This window comes from Coenobita brevimanus, chromosome 23 (assembly GCF_032717465.1).
Source record: "Coenobita brevimanus isolate Jiangsu-jjx chromosome 23, ASM3271746v2, whole genome shotgun sequence".
NCBI classification, from domain to species: Eukaryota; Metazoa; Arthropoda; class Malacostraca; order Decapoda; family Coenobitidae; genus Coenobita; species Coenobita brevimanus.
In genome coordinates this window covers 38,716,447-38,741,177 of record NC_136976.1, presented here as the reverse complement: position 1 = coordinate 38,741,177, position 24,731 = coordinate 38,716,447, and the positions used below count along the sequence as shown (strand labels likewise).

Here is a 24,731-nt window from a genome sequence, read left to right as displayed (position 1 = left end):
AACCGATGTCAACCCAGCACCAGTTTATAATATTCGACTCCTCCTGCCGAAATTACAATGGATACTTAGGGTTGGACCTGTTGCAAAAGTTAGGAGCCACCATAGATTGCCGCAACAGACAGCTCCGATTCTGTGCATTGCCCGACCCTTCCCCCTGAGCCGTCTGCACCTGCACACCACGGCCCCAGCTGGAAGACTCCGCCCCCCCTTTCTTCCTCCCCCCTTCTTCTCCCCCCACCCCCTCCCTCGTTTCCTGCCACTGTTTCCGCCGCTGTCACCATTCCCCCCCACCATGAAGCTTGGGTGCCCCTTAACTGGCCCTCCGGCCCCTCCATCCTATTTTCCCCACTCCTGCCACCGGGAGCCCTCTCGGCCTGCCTTCTGCCTCCAACTTTCCTCCCCCTGCATCACACGGTAGTCCGGATTGCCAACCTCGCCCCCTCACTCCTCACCCTCCCAAAAGGGCTCATAATCAGAGAGATGGAGGAAGCCGAGCCCTGTGCCCCTTCCCCCTCCCACTCCCTTGCCCCCCTGCCCCCTATCCCCAACCATCTCTCCACCCATCAGTCAGACACCCTCCGCCGCCTACTCCTGGATTTCCAGGACCTGTTCACAGCAGGACCAGCTGACATCGGACACACTACCTACCTGGCTCACGAAATTCATACAACGGGCCCACCAATCAGACAGCCATCCTGACGGAAGAACCCCAAACAGTGGGAAGAGGAAGACCGCCAGGTGCAAGAGATGATCGAAGCTGGAGTCGTCTCCCCCTTCACCAGCCCCTGGTCCTCCCCCATCGTCCTTGTAAAAAAAGACGGATGGCATGATGCGGTTCTGTGTCGACTACTGCCGACTTAACAACGTAATTACCAAAGATGCCACTCCACTCCCACGCATAGACGATTCCCTGGATTCCCAGTATGGAGCCTCCTGGTTCTCTACCCTGGACCTCCAGTCGGGGTATTGGCAGGTTCCCGTGTGACAGGAGGATCGAGGCAAAACTGCTTTTGCAACCAGCAACAGGAAACATTACGAGTTTAATGTCCTGCCATTCGGTCTCTGCAACGCCCTAGCCACCTTCTCCAGGTTAACGGAATCCGTCCTCAGTGGTCTCACGTGGGAAATCTGCCTCGCGTACTTGGACGACGTCATTGTTTTCAGCCAATCCTGGGCCGACCACCTGCAGTGCCAGGATCCGACAGGCAGGCCTCACTCCGGCCCACCAAGTGCGTTTTAGCCACCAGAACCGTCTCGTTCCTGGGGCATGTCATCTCCCAGGCAGGAATATCCCCCCCACACTGACAAACTCCACGCCATCACAGATATCCCCCCATTGCAGGACGTCCATGAAATCACAGCCTCCCTTGGCTTGACATCCTATTACCGCCGCTTCATGAAGGGGTTTGCCCACATCGCCAAACCACTCCACAACCTGACCCGTAAGGGGGAGCCGTTCCTCTGGACGGACGAGAGACGAGCTGCCTTCCAGCAGCTTAAAGAGAAGCTTGTTTCTGCCCCCATTGTGGCTTTTCCCAACTATGTCCTCCCGTTCCGCCTCTATATCGACGTCTCCCTCCTTGCCATCGGCACTGTGTTAGTGCAAGTCCAAGAGGGCCATGAGCACATCATCGCCTGTGCCAGCCATACCCTAAATCAGACGGAGAAAAACTGTGCCACCACCAAGCGGAAATGCTTGGGCATAATCTGGGCGCTTGAGCACTTCCAGGCATATCTCTCCGGGACCCAAGTCACCATCATTACAGACCACCAATCCCTCCAGTGGTTACAGCAATCCAACACCCACAACACCCAGCTCATCCAATGTCGCGAAACCCTGGAGGAATTCAATTACGAAATTTCATAATGCCCTGGCAAACTCCATACCAACACGGACGCTCTCTCTCGGCTCCCCATCCATGCCGCCTGGCCAGAACCAGACCTCCTCCAACAGTGGCACTGCAAGGAATGGCCCCCTTGGATTCCTCACCACCTTTTCAAAAAACTGTATCGCCAGGGCGACTGCTTCCTAACCCTGTCAGGTCATATCCTCTTAGCCCCTGACGCAGCCCTCAATGCCCTGCGACACTTTCACACCCACAACAGCATTCATCTGAATACAAAAAAACTGCTGCAGGTTTTCAATGACACCTACTGGGTGCCCAGCCCTTCCACCCTGGCCAAGGAAATTATCCAAACCTGCCGCGCCTGCGCCCTTGGTAAAGACATCACCCACACCGCAGGACCATCGGGCCATATCACCGCCCACAAATCCTGGCACCTGTTAGTGATTGATGTGGTAGGACCTTTACCTCCAAAATCTGGCTATACGTCATCAATTTCATCGACACATATTCCAAATTTGTCGTGGCCTGCCCAGTGAAAAAGAACACCATGCTGTCGCAGTGGCCGACGCCCTCCTTCGGCATGTATTACCCTATTTCGGCATTCCCCAAGCGATCCACTCAGATAACGCGCCCGAATTCACCGGTAGGATCTGGGAGGAGCTGGCCCATATCTTCGGGTACAACATCTCCCACTCCTCCCCCTACCAGCCACAAGGAAATGCAGTATGCGAATGCAGCCATTGTACGCTGATGAATCAGCTCCGCAAACGAATAGAAGCCACTAAGAACGATGACTGGCCCACCCATGTAAAAATCGTACAATGGGGCATCAACTCCTGCCCCAGAGAGGATGGAATTTTGCCATATGAGCGAGTGTTTGGAGAAACAACCTTCCTTCTGCCCCTCCAGCAGCATCTACAACCCCCCACCTACGCTCCCACGACAGACCCACTACACCACCTCAAACGCCGTTTGACCCACCTCCAACACAACCTAGACCTCAGCCCCGACACTGCCTCCAACCCCTACAAACTGGGTGACACAATCATGATAGCCCAGCTCCCTACCCCCCACAAGCTTGCACCCTGCTTCACAGGACCCCACACCATCACCCACATCCCTAACCCCTATCAGGTCACTGGTAATTGCCACGGCACTTTTCGCGCCCACCGAAACCGGCACATGCACCCCTTCCACACTTCTGCCCCCAGCACCCCAGCCCCGCACCCCATCCTACCCTCTACTCTCACGCCACCCCCTCCTCTACCTATGAATGCTACATCTCCTCCTCCCCATCCCCCTTGCCCTCCCCCTCCCCTGCCACTTCCACCTCACCGGCCGTCATGCAGCATCACACCCCATCTGACAACCCACCGACACCACCACCCCCCCACCCGCCACTCCCTCCCCCACACCCAGCACCACATGTCCCGCCCCCACCCCCACCTCAGCCATCACCCACCGCCACCCCAACACCCTCCAGCCCACTGCCCACACACACACCCCACTCCTAACTCCCCCTGCCCACCCGTACGTGTCCCACGCACCTCACGCCCATGCCAACCCCGCACACCCACATCACCACCCACACCTACATTCAGAACAACCACCACCCGCTCTGGGCACCTCTCCTGCCCACCCGTCCGATACACCCACTCCCCCGCCCCACCCGCCTCGCCACAAAATCACATTCCCACCCCTGCCTTAAATCATCTCACACTCATGATACATCATGCACAAATCCCAGCCACCTACACTCCCCTGAGACGCTACACCGCACTACCCCGGCATAAAACCAGACACTCACCATCCATCTCAAGCATTCAAGACCACACCACACCAAGGGCAACAACTACCACCTTGAAAATACAGCGAGCTGTATGGGCACTGTCACTCGGACGCAACCAGCGAGTCCGAGGACCACACCACCTTTTCCAACTCCTCCGCTCCTCCACCACCACATTCACCCTTTTCCTCACCTGCGATGAGGAACAGGACGAGAACACCGCCACCACATCCTGGCACGCCCTCCTCCGACATCTGCAACCAGTCTACGCCACCTATGATAAGCAAGTCTACCACCTCCAGTCACGGGGAAATGACTTTTTCCCAGCAAACGGTGGTAAATGCAGTATAGTTCCCTCAAGAACACCCAGACACCCCCACAAGGAGCCCACAGAGGAGCAGTGACAGCACGCCGGGACTCAGTGCGACAACGGCCTAAGTCAGCCTGGGCTGCGTGCCCCTATGACCTGGAGCTCGCCCGCCGTCACCATAGCAGGAATACCACACTACCTTCCGGGAGAGCCTTCACTAACCAGCTAAGGGGTGGAGCTGCCTATCCAGCTCCTGCCAGCACCCCAAAGACGGCCTGTAGCTGCTCACCCCTCTTTAAGGAGACGGCCTGTAGCCACTACTGCCTTCGTCAGGAGACGGTCTGTAGCCGCTCTGAAGGTGTTTTCCTTGAGACAGCCTGCAGCCACTCGCCCCTCGCGAAAGAGACGGCCTGTAGCCGCTCTGAGGGTAATCAGGAGACGGCCTGTAGCCGCTTCCGCCTTCGTTAGGAGACGGCCTGTAGCCGCTTCCGCCTTCGTTAGGAGACGGCCTGTAGCCGCTTCCGCCTTCGTTAGGAGACGGCCTGTAGCCGCTCCGAAGGTGTTCTTCCTGAGACAGCCTGTAGCCGCTCAAACCCCCTCCTGAAGAAGATGGCCTGTAGCTACTCAAACCCCCTCCTGAAGGAGATGGCCTGTAGCCGCTCCCACCATCGTCAGACAGCCTGTAGCTCCTCCTGCCTTCGTCAGATGGCCTGTAGCCACTCCGAAGGTGTTCCCCCTGAGACAGCCTGTAGCCACTCACCCCTCCTGAAGGAGACGGCCTGTAACCGCTCTGAGGATAATGAGGAGACGGCCTGTAGCTGCTCCCACCTTCGTCAGGCGATGGCCTGTGGCCGCTCCAAAGGTGTTCCCCCTGAGACGGGCTGTAGCTGCTCAACACCCCTCCTGCAGGAGATGGCCTGTAGCCTCTCCCACCTTCGTCGGATGCCCTGTAGCGGCTCCGAAGGTGCCCCTGGGTTTGCTTGCAGCCACCCACTCTCTCAGGCCATGGCCAGTAGCCGGGCCTTGGCGATGGCCTGTAGCCATTCCCCCAGGAAGCCACGGCCAGTAGCCGGGCCCTACAGCAGGTTACGTCCTGTAGCCGCTACACTGCCTGGAACTCTAACACCTGTTCCCCAACCCCTGACACAGAGGGAGTCTCGTGCGTAGAGGAGTATTGAAGAGGCCCTGTAGTCTCACCCGGCCTCTGCTCCCTACAACTGGCTATGGAGGAGACCCACCTGACGGACCCTGATGCAGACCGGTGCCGCAGCCCCTTCCTGTTGGCGCCGCCAAGCCCCAGGGACAGCAGCCCTCGGGAACCCCAGACCGCCCCCAGAACTCCAGGGTGGGAACTCCCCACACCTCGATGGCGGAGGTCCTCATCCTCCATCAGGAGCCTGAATGACTGGTTCAGGCAATTGTTCGGCCCCAGGCCTGAGGGCTGCACTCCTGTCCCCAGCCCTGAGAGCGCAGGGCCCTTCGCCACCCACAGCCCTGGACGAGAACAGACACCTGAGTGTGATCCCGTGCCCTCTGAGTACGAAGGCCCCTGGTAGTTCCTGAGCCCCGTCAGTAGCGGAGCTGCGCCGCCTCTCTGCCCGCGCCCCTGGCGCCAGATACAACAGGAATGACCATAACTGTGCCATGTCAGTGATCAAGCAGTGCCTAGGCAGAACAGTAAATTGACCCTCTAGTGGAAGTCAGTGATAATACCAAAGTGTTGGAGAAAAGAATAGACACAGTGATCAGTGTACAGAATAATACAGTAATAATGTCAAAGTGGTGGAGTAAGTGGTAATTACTGTTTAAAAGCAAAATACGAGTTGAGGGTAACAAAGTAAATACGCTACCAACAGAAATTATCTCGTAATACTAAAATCATAATCAGACCCCAGTGCCTTACACAACCCTCCCCAGTGAGAAATAACCTTAACAACTTCACATGCATGGAGACCCTGGACTTTCCTGATTACGCTCTGCCTCAAGTGCTATTCACTGTGACTCAAAACAGTATCCTGTGAGATACTACCAACGATATCTAGACATAATAGTTTATAATCGCTTAATATACTTGTGCCTGTAACATCTACTTATTCCCCTGTCAAACTAAGCAATACACGTGTAAGGTTGTTGCCTGGAGTTTTTGTGTCCTGCCTCTCTCTTATTTGTCTAAGCCCTGGTCTCGAAAGAGAGCCCCGCTATACGCTAGGCGTTTACGGAACGGGAAGCCGAACCAAAAACACTTAGCATTACAATTCTATTTTCCTTCATGGCAATATAAACGTTTGGTGTTTCTGAAAGTTTCTGAAGTTCTATGAGGCACTGCAGAATTACTCCTCATATATGAATTATCTCTCCACACCTGTTTGCATGGTTGATATGCTAAATCACATAGATTTTGTTTGTTTCAACTGGCCATATTGGTTGTTACCGTAAATGATCTCCCAAGGTTCAATGTACTCGTTGTGGGCCTTTTCCCCGATCGAATTTTATCTCCCCACACGTACATACACATCTATTTTCATAGCTGACATACAGCATAGTGTCCCCGGGAATGCCCAATCCCCCACACCAGATTTTCAGCGTCGTGCCCCCGGAAACTCACCGACACCCCCACAAGGACCCCATGGAGGAGCAGCAGCAGCACACCGCGACTCGGCGCGACAACGGCACAAGCCAGCCCGGGCCGTACGCCCCTATGACCTGGAGCCGCCCCGCCGTCGCCATAGCAGAAATCCGGCACTGCTTTCCGGGCGAGGTTCCACCAAACCATCTCAGGGTAGTGCTGTCTGTCCAGCTCCGATCAGTGCCCCTCAGGAGTTGGCCTGTAGCCACTCCCACCTTCTACAGGAGTGTGCCACTAGCCTCTCCGAAGGTGTCTTCCCTCTTGGGACGACCAGTAGCCGCCCGGGCCTCATAAAGGAATCAGCCCAACGCTGACCTGAGGATAATCAGGAGACGGCCGGTAGCCACTCCCACCTTCATCAGGTGTCTTTCCAGAGACGGCCGGTAGCTGCTCCACACCCCCTCTTGAAGGAGTCAGCCTGTAGCCGCTCCCACCTTCGTCAGACTGCTGGTAGCCACCCCGAAGGCATTGCCCCCGAGTCGGCCTGTAGCTGCTCCACACCTCTCCTACAGGAATCGGCCTGTAGCCGCTCCCACCTTTGTCAGACGGCCGGTAGCCACTCCGAAGGTGTTGTCCTCGAATCGGCCTGAAGCCGCTCCCCACCCCTCCTGCAGGAGTCGGCCTGTAGCCGCTCCCCACCCCTCCTGCAGGAGTCGGCCTGTAGCTGCTCCCACCTTCGTCAGTTGGCCGGTAGCCACTCTGAAGGCGTTTCTCCCAAGTCGGCCTGTAGCCGCTCCTCATACCAGCAGAAGGAGACGGCCTGTAGTCGCTCCCACCTTCGTCAGACGACCGGTAGCCGCTCTGAAGGTGTTGCCCTCGAGTCGGCCTGTAGCCGCTCCCCACCCCTCCTGCAGGAGTCGGCCTGTAGCCGCTCCCGCCTTCGTCAGACGGCCGGTAGCTACTCCGGTGTCCCGAGGTGTGCTGGTTCATATTCCCCCTATCAGGCCACAGCCAGCAGCCAGGCCTCGATGCCTTATGGTCGCGCCCCCGGGAAGCCATGGCCAGTAGCCGGGCCTCAAGGCCGGAAGCAGTCGAGAGCAGTCCTGCTGCCCCAGCGTGAGACGAGTATCCTGTCCCCTGACGCAGTGGACGTAGGAGAGCATTGGAGAGGCCCTATCGCCTCCCCCGGCCTCTGCTCCCTATGCCTGGCCCTGGAGAAAACCCACCTGACAGACCCTGATGCGGACCGGTGCCACAGCCCCTCCCTGACAGCGCCGCCTGGCTCTGGGGGCCACAGCCCTCGGGAACTCCAGGCCATCTCCAGAGCACCCGGGCGGGACCTCCCTACGCCCTGACGACGGAAAACCTCCACCTCTGGCCGAGACCTGACCGCAAGGTTCAGGGAATTGTTCGGCCCCAGTCCTGAGGGCCATACTCCTGTTCCCAGCCCGGAGAAATAGGGCCCCTTCGCCAGCTGCAGCCCTGGACGAGAGACGACGCCCCTGCGCGCCATCCCGTGCCCTCCCGGCACGACCTCCCCTGGCGGTGCCCCTGCCCCGGAAGAACTGTCGCCGGCGTGTCTCCCCGCCGCCAGTAACTAGTAAGACAGTGATTGTGCCCTAAGTACAGTGAAACAGTGACGAGATTATAGTGTACTTTCCTAGCATCAGGCCAAGTGCTTACGTGACGGAAATAATGGCCTAATGTACAACAGGGCAGAATAGTGAATAATTCCTGTGAAATTCAAGTGATAGTGAATAAGACTCATGTATGACTACCTTCACGGATAATCAGTGTAACGACCAAGCCGTGGAACTCATATTAGTAATTTATCCAAATGTCCCTTGCTCTTACCAAACAATAAATCGAATACGCTATCAATACCCTCCACTTCATATTACTATAAACATAATTAGCCCCCAGTGCCTTACACCCTCTCCTAGTGAGCTTTACCTTAAACTCCCCCCACACGCGCAACAACCTTGGACTGTATTGTGATAATTAACAAATAACCCTTTGCACTTGGAAAATATAAGTTGAAAGCGCTATCATTAACCTCTGCCTCATACTACCATAAATACAATTAGACCTTATACCCTCCCCTAGTGAGCCAGCTGTCGCTCACTCCTCCACGTGCACCGAGACCCTGGACTATACAAATTCGAACTGTATACTACGCCTCGAGTGTTATTCCTAGTACATACTATTGTAGTATCCTGCGAGATACTGAGAACCTAGTTATAAGAGCTGTAATTGACCAAATATTGTGATGTATCATCCGCTGTTGTCCCTTGTCTAAGTAACACACGTGTAAAGGTTATTGCCTTAAGTTTTTGTCCTGCCTCTCTCTTATTTGTCCTAAGCCCCGGGCTCGAAAGAGGACCCCGCTACACGTTAGGTGTTCTAGGAGCGAGAAGTCGAGCCTTAAACACCTAGCATTACAACAGCAGTTGGTCAAGAACAAACTAAATGCTCTACTTTGATGAGAAAAGATGGTTTTATTCAACCTCCTTACCTACAAACCTTCTCCCTACAGGGTACTTTATCTCCCCAAAAGCAAGTAATCTCCCCAAACCCCCAAAACCCTGACCTCGGGCTTGGTGTGACATATATTGCAATGACCTATTTCAGTAATAGAAATAGTTAGTTATCAAAACTATGGGGCTAGAAAATTTTGGGGGTAACTTTTTTTTTTTTTTTTTTCAACTTTGACCTTCGATTGTGTGGTAGCCATCAGGCCACTTTCACACAAGGCCACAGGTGGCCGTCACCAGTGGCCGCAATTAGTTGCCTCCCATAGTTTTCAATGGAGCCTTTCATACGAGGCCACTGAGGTTGCCTGGCCGGCAACCAGCTCCCGGCGGTGGCTCACTTGCGCAACTAGTGTCCTCCACTGGCGGTTGCTGCCACTCGCTGTAAAGCATTTTTTTCAAATCGGAGCTTTCATACGGCTACACTAGTTGCCGGCCCCTTCACACTGGGCCACCAGTTGTGGCCATCGGTGGCCTCGTCTGAAAGCGGCCTTAGGCCTAAGGGGGGGGAGGTGCCGATTGCCCTGTTAGGTGTGTAAATTCTTCCTCTTTAGCCAGAACATATTGATTTTCGCCAGTGCGAGAGTTATGCAGTCTATCACACAGAATGGGGATAGGGACTCATGATAGGTCAATAGTTTAGATATGGCCTCAGCTTGTTGAGAACGAACAGTAACTAGACGTGAATTATCGAAACAGGAGTGGAAGGGAACACTGGGACTAACTTAGCGGATGAGCTGTAACTGAAAGAGGAGGTCATCAGGAACGATGGGAGGGCCAGCTGGGATATTGAAGAACTTAGTCTAAGTTCCAAAGTCAAAAAGCGAGGAAGAAGGAACAGGAGCGGTAGAGAGGACAGGAGGACGAGTGCGGGAGGAGGAGGAGAGAGGGGAGGTAGAAGCAGCAACAGAGATAGACAAAGAAGTAACTAAGTAAAGAGGAGAAATACAGGAAGGGAGCAGAAACTGGGTAGTAAATGAAGTAGAGAAGGCCAGGGACTGGTAGGCAGAGGGGGTTGAAGACCCTGTGATGCCACTTAGAACCTGGAAAGGTTCCAGGGTGACGACGAGGGAGGGCTGAGACGAGGGAGGGCTGAGAAGAGGGAGCCTGAGACATGCGGATGTTGGGGAGAGAGGCAGGTTGGGGTAAAGTAGATGGAGATGTAACCATATGAGAAGAGATGGAAGAAGATGAAATAGAAGGAGGACAGGAAGAGGAGGAAAGGGGCAGAAAAGTAGGGGAGGGAAAATCCACCAATCTGGGAGAAGGTTTAGGAGGACCATACCACGTTGAGTACACCGCTTCCCGTCCGATCAGCGAAGTTAAGCAACGTTGGGTCTGGTTAGTACTTGGACGGGTGACCGCCTGGGAACATCAGATGCTGTTGGCATCCCTACGTGTCAAGTGGGGTTGGTGGAGGATTAGTGCCCCTCCCTGTAAAACAATTAACTCTAAGCCATTGGCCACCCCGTCTGGGATACATGGCGTCTGGCAATGAATGAATGATGAATCTCCTGATGCCCCTTCAAAAATATGACCATTACTGGCCATGGTGAGTCTGTAGAAAGCAGGGAATAAACTAGTCCACTCCTGAGTGCCCGGATCAAGAGTAAGGGCAAAACAAATAAGACAATGGGCTACTGTACCCGTGGTTCCCTGAGGCCATTCATGGCTGACCAAAGAGACAGCCTCGCATCCCACTGGCACAGCTCTCACATCTTAGGAAAGGTGGGAAGAAAAGAAGATAAAAATAGGAAATGAAGAAAATTGACCCAGCAAATTTAGCAGGGTCAAGGACTGGGACCCAAGGATGGGGGAAGCAGTACACACTACCCCCAACATCAGGCCCTAGTCCCAGAACCCAGAGTCCCCCCACAACTGCAAAGGGCTCGGTATTGGGGAAGACAGCCATACTGAAAATTGAGTCCTAGCCGAATTGGTCATCACTTCTCAAGAGGTGCATAGGAGGTAATTTTCCTTTCAAATGGTTCCAGTTGTCAAACCCATCAAGAAAAAAAGGTTGGAACAAAATGGTCATGGATTTCATGAAAATTACCCCACTATTATAGACAGCACTGTAAATACATTACAGTACAGTGGACTAGAGCACACACAATAATTGGGACTATATCTCTGGAAGGACAATAATAACCTAAATCCAAACACATCCAGAGAATCTATGAAATTTCCGGCTACTTACAATTATTTTGTTTTGAGGACACTTCTGGAATGCATTTTTTTTTTTTTTTTTTTTAAATGTCCGACTCTGGGCATAGGCTTGACAGTCTGCTTTCAAGGCCCAGTAGTCCTCCAACGTACCGCACACCTCTATATGTCACCTGCATGTAAAAATAGTGTTTTAAACATTTCTTGTGTGAACTCTTCACTTATAATGTACTTGTCATAACTTCCTTAATTTGTTCAATTTTATATTTTATTTTAATCAGCTATAATCTCCAAAGTTTTGACCATCTGTGAGGATATATACAAATGTGAAAAAGTAAGACAGTCATGGTCATGATTAGGAACACTTGCGATTACTTCTTTAATTTGTATTTTACACTTTATTTTGCTTAGCTTTAATTTCCAATGTTTGACCATCCATGGGGATATATACAAATATGAAAAAGTAAGTTAGTCATGGTCATAATTAGGCTGAAAGTGACCAAAACATGACTGTTCATTCTTCTCCCATCTCCTGTGCAGGCAGTGGCAAGAATGGGAGGGGGGTGGGAAGTTGGAGAGGGAGTGGAACAGGAAAGTGCTAAATGTTGCAGAGTTCAAAGTATTTATGGAAAGGATAACTACTCATTCTTTGCAACAAACCAAGCTGCAATATATGGACCAGTCACTTAACTCCTTCAGTCTCCACGGCTTCCTGGCCCTGACCTCTTCTTACATTCCCAGGGACCCCCACCCAAGCCTTCAGCCTCTAAAGCAGACTTTACCCCACATCAGTAACTCACAGAAGCTGATGATGACAATACTTCCAGTGGCTTCTCAAAGGACCCACCCACCTCTGCTGGGTTTCTGCCTGCCTCACAACCCTCAATTACTCAAGTTCTTGAATCTTCATGTGGTGGTAAATATTCAGTAACACGTAATAATTCTACCTGTGACTGAAACTATCATAATACCATTAACATTACTTATCATTCTGAATATTAAATAATATTATTAAGAGGATAAAATCATGGCCTCTGTACAGCTCTGAGTAAAAATTAATTGTCACTTGTCAATTGTGACAATTAAAGCTGTAACATTACTATTTTTATGAAGCACACAGTAAAAAAGTATGAAAAAGATGGATACTGTCTGTCATTTTATGAGGACTGAGAAATGTGGAAGGCTAAAGATGCAATTAGCTCCTGGTCGTACATATCATATGGAGTACAGTACTGACTGTAGGATGGTAAAGTCTGGCAATAATGAGGTCATAAGTACTGATAAACGGTTGGTCCCGTAAAGTCCTAATTAAATTTTCTTTACACAGGGAGGTCATGTGATGTACATAATCCCCGCACCATTTCTTTTATTTTAATTTTTTTTTTTTTCAACTCTGCCATACATGGCAGCTCTCCTGTCATTCCAGTCAGTCTTCTTTGGGTCCCTGAACAGCAGCAGTGGCCTGCTCTGCCTCGATTGGACCTGATTTCTGTATTTTTTGCTGCAAAAACAGCTGAGTTACTATACTTTCAACTCATCACCATGGCATGATGATGGAAGCTACAGAGACGTTCTTGATGCCTAGTTGGAGGTAAAATAATCCAGTTTTCAACTGTGTCCTTAGTTTCTTGCAGTACCTCTTCCATTAAAGAAAGAAAACATGTTAGAAATTAGCACAATTCACAAATAAGTCCACTGTTAAAATATTTATATTGGCTTTTGTAAATTTTCCCTACATGCCGCTCATTATGACCCTATTTTTCATATAGTTAGTAGTGAACCGGTAGTACTGAATACTTCAAACAATCCTAATATGTGGTAACACTACAACAAATAATTTTCTTACTTGCACAACAAATGTACATAGTACCGAAACAAAAGTTTTACCGGAAACATTCAGAGCAAATATCTTGAATATGTGTCTGAAAATGCACTCCTGATGACTAAACGTCTTTTACATCAGCATAAATCTAAGAATAAGCTATGCTTTTTTTATTCAATGCCTTTTTTTCTGGCAACTATTGAATACTTCAACAGGTATCATTGTGCTGTTAATCCTCCTGGAACTGTTACTTTACATATCTTACGTTAAATCTAAACTTAGAAATGATGTTCAGCAAGGCAACTTATTACCACTCACAAATCGAAACAACCCATTCATGAGAAAAGTACAATACACATAACCATTCCAAAATTTTTCAACTTTTTTCTTTTCTCTACAAAAACTTTACACAACCTTTACCTTAAAAAAAAAAAAAAAAAAAAAAAAAAAAAAAAAAAAAAATACAATGACACAAAGTATGTTAAAATTATACAGTAGTTAAGTGAGAACTTCCTGCCTTTATTCAATTAGGTTCATAAACTTGTAATGTATAGACATATTCAATTTCTATTCAAAATTCATTGGAACCTCCCACCTTTTACTGTGGACATGTGAAAAGTAAGCATCTTACTTACTGTACTTATAGTCTTATTTATGCAGCTTGACAACTTGGCAAATTGGACAAATGAGATCTCCATCTTATTGAATATTGTAAAAAATTAAATTATTCAGCATACTCCACAGCTAATAAAAACTAAACAGAAAAAAGTTAAAGTAATACAGTATTTCAGTACTAAAAATACAATCGAGCATTGATGATTGCAACTACAAAACTACCCCTGGTGTAAGGCAGAGGTAGATTTACGGCCAATCCTATACAGTAACTGTGCCGGTACTTGTTTCATCTCCACCTCCTGCCCACCCTCAATGTACATCTATAAATATTAATGCCCATATGCCATAACAAAACCCTCATCCCCACTGTACAATATACAGTGTGCAAAATTACAAGCGAAACAGAAAGAAAGTAAAACTGCATGGTTACCAATTAAATACTGGTATTTCAGACATGAACAGCATAATGTCTCTGAGTCCTTTGAATAGTCGGTATGTTAACTAAATTCATTAGGTATAATTAAAAATTTTGCAGTTGGGTACTTTCTCTGTGTTATTTGTGCACCGGGAACATACACATACTGTTCTCATTAGATAACTCTATCTTAATTTACACCCCCAAGAGCTGAAATCTGATCTAAGATATGGCAGATGAACTGTACATATAACATCATTTGTCATGTATGAAAGACTAAAAATCTACACAAAATTCACTCTAATGTAACATTGTAAGCACAGCATTTTACAAGTGTAGCTTCATAATAAAAGTTAAAATTTTTAACAAAGTCTACATTGGTGGAAGAAATCCTAAATACTCTATGTAACTAGACACAGCACCCCTAGCTAACAGCTTACATAATGCTTAGATGTTAACCTAGGCTTGATGTATAGCTTGCCAATCCTCTGAACCTACATACTGATTATAATTCTTAGGAACTTCTACCCCCAAAACAAGAGAGAAAATTAAAAGGACACTGGTCAAAGAAACGACTGAGGCAAACTGCAAAGCACTGATGAAACTTAATACGTTCAAACAGGCGTATTCCTCACATCCTGCACTTCAAATCACATTCTGTCAGACATAATAAATCCATATCCACAAACCATACAGAACCTGCAAACTGTGGGTGGTCTGTGAGAATGTCTTACATATTCTGTACACTGAACGGTTGTAAAATAAGTAAAAATACAGCAAACTCGTACAAAAATAATCTATGATTCCAATGAAAAATAAATCACTGACACTGATGCTTTACATGTTCAGCATGAGTGACAGCTTTTAAGCTATTAAATGTGACTAACAGAAAAAAAAAAAGTGCATGGTACTACTGTGAGTTATTCTGACATATTCCTAATATTCTTCATAAGCTGAGAGAAAACATATGAAAAAAATACCAAAGTCAGAAGTTACTGCTAAACATCACAAACTGAGTTTAAGAAAACTAAGTGATTAAAAGTTTTAACTACTGAACGTTACAGCATTTTTATCTTTCCTGAAAATGGTAAGAATAGTACGGATCATGTACAGTATAAAGTCTGTAGTGAACTCATTACATTTTTTATCACTCACTGTGAATGTGCTCTGAAGAGAGATTACTTGAATACTTTGCATTCTGAACACTGATCAAATGTCTGGAGTTACAATGCCTTAAAAGTTTGGTACTGCTTCAGTGCTACTTATGTCTTGATCACTTGTTACATGAGAGCAACTGGTGTATTACACAAAGGAATAATTCTTACACACACACACACACAATGGTAAGTAATATTAACTCCTTCAACTTGAGAATGTCAGTATACACTTGCTATCACCAGGTGATTTTACTAGTGAGGGCTTTCTGAACCAGACGGACTAGAGACAGCTTTCATTAACCCTTCATTACTAAGGTGTTCTAATCTGAGTAAAATAGTCTGGCAGAAGCAGTAATGATATACAAACAACATCCTCACATTGAAAACGTTAATTCACTGGTAGATAGATTCAGAAACATTTTAACAGTGTCACTGCTAACAAACTTCACATTTATTTGGAGCTGAGACTGTAACATGAACAGTTTGGTGTTGCATAAGATTCAGATATAGAACTGTCTAAATACTGTATAAAGAATGTATCTGGGCAGCTGATGAGAGGAATGATTATCAGTTAATTACAATGGTTTTATTTAAGGCAGAGTACCTATACTTTGGTGCTTTCATGTAAAATATCAAGAACATTATTAACTAAGTTTAACCCCTAAGCGCCAGGTGACGGTTATATCCGACATGAAATTGGTGGATCGGGGCTGCCGGGTGACAGCTATAACTGCAAGTATTTTCGTGCCACAGTCTGAAGTGGCCACCACTTAATCTTATCACCAAAGGGTGAGGTTAATTTCTTAGCACCCAAGGCAAGCATACTTCAGTCTCTTTGTGACTCTGCCAGGTGTAGGACGATGTTTTATTTACGTCTCTCATCCTATTCTGTTCCCGCCTTACATGGACTCTTGCCTCATCCACCCGTCAAACTGCTTTCCAAGGATACTAGGAAAAAGCTAAGTGATAGTGCCATAGGGCGTCTTGGATACAACTGTGTCTAGTTTATGTAGTAATGGAGAAGTTATCACGTTGACAGCAAAGCAAAAGTCGGTGCCACATGCACACACACAAATACAGCCTGCCTTGCAGTTAAAAATTACCTATATTCTTCACATCCTTACTCATCAATGCAACCAGCTACAGACCTCAGGATGGTTTTATTCGCAAGATGAAGAGTTGATGAGTAATACACTTTTTAATTTATTTCCCTAACTGCTATACTTTCCGAAAAATTTAGGTTTGAAAACAAGCAACTTTTGAAAAATTGCCCATACTGAGAGGGCGATGGCAGTATAAACAGCCTGGCACAGACGGGTTAACAAATATTGGTGAAATATAGCTTACTCTACTTCTTGGTGGAAATTCTGGTGCTACTGTGGATCAGCCATGAAAGGGTTAATTAATCACAGAGCATTTTGGTTTTCATATACATTTAACGACAGTTGGCTATGCCAGCATATGTAGGTCCTTTCATTTACTTTTGTGTGTATACATACCATCTGTGTTGGCAGCACAGAATGAACTAGAATGTACAATGCTCTGCCACAAATGTTCAATCCGCCATTAGGAAACATGCAGTAAATGGCACTATAAATAGATCTGTAACATGAGATTGGGGCAGTTACGTGAAATTACTGATCAGTACTGTAACTAGATTACCCATGTAACTACTGTGCATGGAACACTGTACTTACTCTGAATCAAAGAAACTCTAATTCCATGAGTTCAGATAGCACGACTAAGACAAGAACACTTCCAAACCATGCCATTCAAATTAGCAACACTTCAGGAATTCATCTCTAATGTATTTATCATCATTACTGCTCTGCATCATTCTCCCATGATTGTTTCCATACATTCTCTTCATTTGCAGTTCCACATGCTCCAAAATACCCCCAACAAATTCCTTGACCACATCTATTGCATCTACAGTGGAATCTCCTAAATCGCGCCTTTATAAGACTGAGTACATGCCGCAATTTGAGAATTCTGTGAGTTAGAATTAACTAATCTTATGGGGAAACTTACTTACGGGTCTGTCATCTCAGAAAAGTTGCCCCCCTTACCCCCAAACCTACATCAAACTGGCCACCAGTGAATACTAAGAACCTGGGAAAGAAATCAGTAAAACATATTTAACAGGAATGAACAATATTGTACGATTCTTACCTGACTCAGGCTGACGACGAGTGGATAGGGGAGGGAGGAGGGGTTCCAAAGCATGAGGTGGACTACAGCCTCTCAGCATGAGATGAGTGTGCTGCCACCTCTGTGCTGCTTCCTCCTCATCAGCCTCACTCAGGAACCCCTCAAAGTCCAGTGTGGAGACAACGGAAGTGGTGTTGTCGTCGCCCTCAGCTGCCTCTGTGTTGTCGTAAGAGTTGTCGATTCGTTGGTATTAATTCATTACCCAAAAGGGCACAGCCTTTCCATATTTTTTATTGAAATGAGTCTTTCACAGGTTACATCTTCTTATTCCTGGATTACCACAGCTACTAGGCATTCTATAAACTTACCTATGAGAGCTATAAATGAGGTTTAGAATGCATAATACACTGACGCATCCAGCTGGAGCGGTAGTTGGTAAACAACATGGCCAGTTGGAGAGATCGTTGGTAAACAACGTGGCCAGTTGGAGAGGTTGTTGGCAAACTGCCGCGGGCGACCTGTCTGCTTCCCCAAATACCCCCAAATAGGTATACTGTATTTTGTTTTTTCCGCTCATTTCTTGCAGTCACAATTCAACAGTTAACTATCTGTGTTGCATATGTACCATAATTACCTAACTTGAGATCAAGAGTTTGTTATAATACTCTATAGGTGGAATTGCTGCACCCGTTTGGTAAAGAATTACCTTGTTGAGCCCATAATTGTGGTCAACTTTGGCTTTCTTCTCACTGCTGCCAATCCTCCCTATTACATCTAACTTTTGGGTGCAAGTTAATGTTGGCTTCTTCTTACCCTTCCTCAAAGAAGTTGTAAGCTTAGGAGGGTTACGATCAGCCACAGTAACACTGGGCAGGTGGATGGGGGGGGGAGGACTCATAAAAAACCACACTGGAACCACACGCCAACAACAGAGAGGAGACGGGTGCTGGGGCATCAAGAGTACATATCCTTCATGTTTAGCACGGGAGGGAAGCGCTGTGATTGGCTTTTAGTACATGCTGTGCTTGAATATGATTGGTTTAGTAATTGCCATGCTTGACTATGAGTGGCTTATGCCCAGCTAGATATGCAGGCTTGAGATAATGGTGGCGGATATTACACAAGGCATCAGATAAGCGTCACTTTTGAGGTTGCATTCACAAATTTCACGTAATTTCCACGAGTTACTGATATTGCAAACTGTTGCTTGTTGTTCACTCGTATTATGAATCTGCTGTTTAGGATCGTGCGCTTTAGGAGATTCCACTGTACGTCTTTCCCACTATGTACATCCACTCTCTAGTTCAACTGTTTTCCTGACATCATAACTGAACAAGAATGCTGGAATCATATACTGTACATTCCTCAAGCAAACACTTCATCTCTGCTGCTCTTAGTCATGGACTCTGTCTGTCTTCCATTACCAAAATCTCACACAGGTTAAGTCTAGATGGCATTCAGTTTAGTACCATATTGTTCTTCTTCATTTCTAATGGTTCTATCCCTACTGCCTTCAAAGCACATCACTTTCCAGTCTAGCTGAATTCTATCTCCCTTTTTCCTAGACCATTTTGTCACCTTTGCTCTAGAGTACACAGTTGTAAGAGTAAAACCTCAGTTACCCAGTATCCATGAGAAACTGGGAACTGCAGCTGGTCATTAGTGCTACCTGTCTACAGTAGGGTAATACCAAATAATGAACAATACCAGGTGCTTTCATTACAAGAGAGCAGCCTTAACATAAAGAAAACAATTATGGTAGCTAATTAAAATATAAAATGCTATACATCATCAAACTTAATGAGTTAGTGCAAGATTTTAATCTCCTGTCAGACAGGACCTTCTTATAACAGAGAAGTGGCTATTGGTTTTACAAATGAAGCAGAAATAATGAGGTAATGTAAAAAAAAAAAAATCATCGCATTGAAATGGTTAAGATTACTATTTAGTCCTTAATAACTGAAAACAAAATCATATTACTTCACAATCTCTGAATGAATCAGCGAAAATAAAGTCATGTTTCCATGAGGCCAAGGAACAGCAAATGGTACTCTATGGACTGGGGACTTAAGTATCAAAATCAACTAATTAATTCAAAGTTATAGATACTGCTGTTAAAAAAAATAATACAGGTAATCCATCCATCCAGCTATCATCCAATCCTATGGTGCCCCATGAGGGGCGTAGGAGCCCGAGGCTAGGCAAGTTGGTCCTGACATTTAAGATGAGAGTGACCAGCCTCTCTCATCTCTGAGTGGCATTTTGTGAGCAATAAACTCCAATCACCCCTTGGATATAAACCAGCACAGGCTGAATACAACTGAAGCACCTAACTGCCCACTAAATCACCAGGGGCCATAATCTGGTTATATGGTTACCACCCAGTGTAGTAAATCGTTTCCTGGTGTACAGGAAACCATTTGGCTTGTCACTCAGTGTAGAGTCACCCATAGGCAGAAGGAAGAGGAAAAAATGAAGGAAAGAAAGACGGAAGTGGGAGTGTAAATTCACCCATAGGCAGAAGGAAGAAGAAAGAATGAAGGAAAGAAATACAGAAGAGGAAGGAAGGAAGAGAGGAAAGGGATGTCACCTGAGGGCAGCACTACACTGAGTGAGTGGATGGTGAGTGCCCCCACCTACCACAATAATTATAATAATAAAGTAATCTGTTGTTGCTGCTTCACCCAGTCTGTCTGGTCAAGCAGACCCATCACCCAGAGGTAAGCAAATACTTCTATGGAATTGTCCTACATGTACAGTACAGTACACACACGTGTAGGTATCTGGTGTCCCTCTATGGTAGATAGCACCTCACCAAGGTCCTTCCCAAGGTGATGTACAAAGACAAATGAGGAGGTTTGGCTCCTGGGTGGATGCTGCAGGTGCTCTACCCAAGGTGCACAGTGCCACCACAGGTAGGTTCCTGATCAATGCCACGTAATGTGTTGCGAGACATAATTGTCTCAGCTTGGATTTTGTGCAACTGTGACTGGGTTCCCTGTCTACAAGTGAATGACTGTGGCTAGGTACTATGTTTTCTGTAACCATACCTTCTTATCGTAATATGTCTAAGATGAGTGGTAGCAAGAAACAAAGTGTTCTATTCTTGTACAGGTCAGTCACGTTCACCTGATGGTTAATTCCCAAGTTCCATAATCTCCCTCACCACTCCTACTGAGTTCTCTAGCCTTGAAGTCTACAGTATTTTCAAGATACCATCCCACATTTTCTTAATTTTCTGAGATTCTTCCTAAACGCGTATTTTGTTAAAAATCAATCAGGGCCTCACTGAGCTAGAGATGGCAAATAAACTGTTTTTACTAACTACTGTACTTGACAGATGAACTGCGTTGTCTGGATGAATAACTACCAACCGTTTCAGTATTCTAGCCATCTGGCTTTTTTTTTTTTTTTTTCCCCCACAGAGGAAACAGTCATTTAACATCTCCATGGTCTTCAAAGCAGAGTTAATAAAAACTTCTATGTTGCTTTGTCCTCCAAGCCCTAAAGAAACCCATGAGTCATCATCATCAACATCTGATCCTGTGCTGCCCAATGAGGAATGTAGGAGAAAAGGGCTAGGCATACTGGTCTTGACATTTAACCCATTTGCATCCAGTGTCCTCAATACAGAATGGAGCTGGGCATTTTCAACATTCAGTAAAGAAGGGAACCCTGGGGTGGGGACCTATGAGCTTCGCAACTATGAGCCGATAGGCAGAGGGTGGTACACTTAGTACCCTTCCGGCAAAATTCCTGGCACAGGGACTCTGGGAACTACAGTAATGAGTTAAACACTGGCAAATCCATCAGTTTCTTTAACTCTTTTGCACCCAGTGTCCTTAATATAGGATGGGGCTGGGCATTTTCAACATTCAATAAAGAAAGGAACCCCGGGTTAGGGACCTATGGGCTTCGCGACTATGAGCTGATAGGCAGAGGGCAGTATGCTTAACACTCTACTAGGAAAATCCCTCACACAAGGAATCTGGGAGCTAATGGGTTAAGATGAAAGTGACCAGCCTCGGCATTATGTGAGCAATAAACCCCAACCACACTTTGGATATAAACCTGCACAGGCTCAATCCGGCTGGAGTGCCTTAATTACCCATTAAACCACCAGGCACCATAATTTGGCTATATGCTTACCACCCAGCATTGTAAATGGCTTCCTGGTGTACAGGAAACCATTTGGCTGTCAATGTTGATCACCCATAAACAGAAGGAAGGGGAAAGAATGAAGCAAAGACAGAAAAGAAAGGAAGGAAAGAAAGAAGCACGAGAGGAGAGGGCAGTCATCCGAGAGCAGCACTTAATCGAGTGAGTGGATGGTGAGAGCCCCACTGAAAACCACCATTCCAAGTTTTTTTTTTTTTTTTTTTTTTTTTTACACATTTACTCTGTATGCTCTAGGGATAGTGTGTGAAGTGTGAGTTTTACGCCAGGTAATTCCTTCAATGTGTTTCCTATACTGTATATATATTAATCTGTCAACTGTGCCATTAGGATATGAGAAGATCTCTGTAGTGTACAAAAAAATACTGACTTTCAAAGTTTCTAGGATTCTAATATGGTCATGCAAAGTGGTAGGGAATATGATGAAGTATACGTTCCTAAATTTGGAGGGGCATTAGGTGTTATAGTTTAGGCACTACAGACCACTAAAATTATGGTGCCATGGCACCAAGCTGAAAAAATCGACGAACTGCCATTTTATTTGAAAAAAATTTTAGGATTGAGACGAAAGATTGTGTAGTAATGTATGACAAGGTAAATTAGATGCCTCCATTTCACTTACAAGTGAACAGCTGACCACATATTCATGCCAAAACACGTGCGGAAAATATGATTTATGGCTCAACTTCCGTGATGTAAGTAGCACTTGAGTGCTGGGCACTTAGGAATGTGACTCATAATTCAAGTTAACAGGTGACTGTAAATGGTTATGTTCTTGGCAGAACACCTCATGTTTGTCTTGGCAATGTGATAGGAATGTATTGATCCCACTGGCAAAACTTCTGCTGCAAGAAGCTACATACCTCCTATATCATACAGGAAGGTGGGTGGGGTGGGCATTGTGCTTGGAGCTTCCCCTCCCTCCAATAAGATCATAAAAACTGTACAGTAGACCTGCAATTTCCGCACCTAAAGTATCTAGGAATTTTACTCCGCATACCAAAACATGAAAACAACACCACTGAAGCCCATGTCATATGGCTACTTGGTAGGGTGAAATCCCAAAATTTTCCCAAAGTCCCCCTTTTGTCCTTTTGGAAATTTATACCCTCTCCTGAACATATCAAATAGTCACCGTAGGACACAGAAGTACAACCTCTAGGAACATCACTGGGCATAAAAAATGGTTAACTAGAGTGCACAAAATGGTAAATAAGTGGTGATCCCTTACCATGACACAGCATGTAGTGATGTTTGGGTGACAGTGAAGGGAGTATCTTCAGATGATGATTTATCTACCTAGAGATTGATGAAAAACTATTTCAATAGCATAAAGTAACAAAAAAAATTAGATGAAAGATGAAAAAGTACATATTGAATGATGGCAATGAGGTATGTGTGTGTGTGTGTGGGGGGGGAAGGGAACTGATTGAGTGTAAACAGACTGTTTCACATCCCTTAACTTTATTTGTTGATTTCTGACCATTTGTATTAACAAAAAACTTAGTTGAAAGAAGAAACTGTACATAGTGAGTGGTGGCAATGGGGTGTGAGAGACTAGAGGCAGGTGGTGAATGATGTGTGTGTGTGTGCATGGCCTGCTGATCAAGTGTAAACAAACCATTTCACATCCCTTAATTTTGGCCAGGCTGGCTTCGACCATTTGTCGTGGCAAAATCCTACAACAGGACAAAGCTTTTTTTTTTTTCTAGGTATGATATGTGTGCATCTACATGGTCTAACAGTGAAACTTGAGGTGAAGGTGGCTGCAGACAGGGGTTAACTTCTAGGATTTTCCCATGTGATCCCCCTCCCCCTCTATTTTCTTTGTAAGTATCATACCTGTTATTACAATGCAAATATTCTGTACTGTCCCATCTTATAACACATTCTGGGAAATCTAAATTATTATCAATACTGTGCATGTTAAAAATAAATGCACAGTATCTTGGAATCTGTCAAGTACAGTAAATGATCCTCAGTACACATGGTAACCTATTAATATGATTACAGTATCTCATTTTTATTCATTCAAGGATCCTTAATTCGGTTTTTCATTAGCTGGCTCAAATTTATACATAATCAATTTGCTGAAGTCAAAGATCTACTGTAATCCCCTGAAACCAACTGGAAATACAAGATTTATATAGTGTGTCAGCTAAACTCATAACCTCTTTCAGGGTGTAGGAAGAACAAAGGCTTGGCTAATGTGATTCATACAATTTAAGAACTGAAGGCCAACCATTTCCTGGCAGGATGGAAATATCTCCAGCCACCCCTTGAAGATCTGAGCCATTATGCATGAGGCATGGACTTTGTCTTGCCTTGAACATTCTGTCACTAGACCATCTGATGATATATTAAGTACAATAACCCTAGACAGAAAATTTCACCCTACCCATTCTATCGGCCTTGTCCATGCTTGCATGTATGGACCATGGTTTATCTTAAGACAGCTCTACAAGCTGCACCCTCTCATGCTACTTTGCGGGTTCTACAATTATTCCTAAGATTTTCTCTCAGCACCCAATCTCATGTTTCCTATTATGGCTTTTTATTTTACTGTCCTTCACACTCATACACCTCGTTCATACAAAGATGTCAGTCACCCCTCTTCTCATGTCCACACCATCTGATTCTATCCATGCATGACCTCACTAATACTGTACTTTCTATACCTACTATACACCACCACTTAAATATTCTCACTTCATTAACCCCATTTACTAATTTATTTACCTTCTACAATGTCTATATTTCACTACCATCACTACCTTACATCACATTTCATATTATATGATCAAATCATGTAACCAGTGTCAACCTATACCATGTGCGTAGCCTCAAAAGCAGTACTTAACACTTTTATATCAGTTCATAATGATAATGACTACAAGGAACAGATTTAAGTGGCATCTGATTATATTTTTTCAATCTGTCCAAGGAAACTGGAAGTGTACGTACATAAACAATTTTGTGAAGTGTGATTGTTTTATATACTGTATATATATATATATATATATATATATATGTATATATATATATATATATATATGTATATATGAGAGAGAGAGAGAGAGAGAGAGAGAGATCACATACATCATATACTACACCTTTGGAAGATGATCAGAATACCACAGTATATGTTATTGATTTTATACAGTATTTTTGTTTTTAGATGCCTTACCA

General features: G+C 45.9%; 1 pseudogene; it reads left to right on the top strand.

The window, feature by feature from the left end:
- The first annotated feature begins 10,311 nt into the window (after positions 1-10,311).
- LOC145393147 (5S ribosomal RNA) lies at positions 10,312-10,430 on the top strand (annotated as a pseudogene).
- Positions 10,431-24,731: the final 14,301 nt, after the last annotated feature.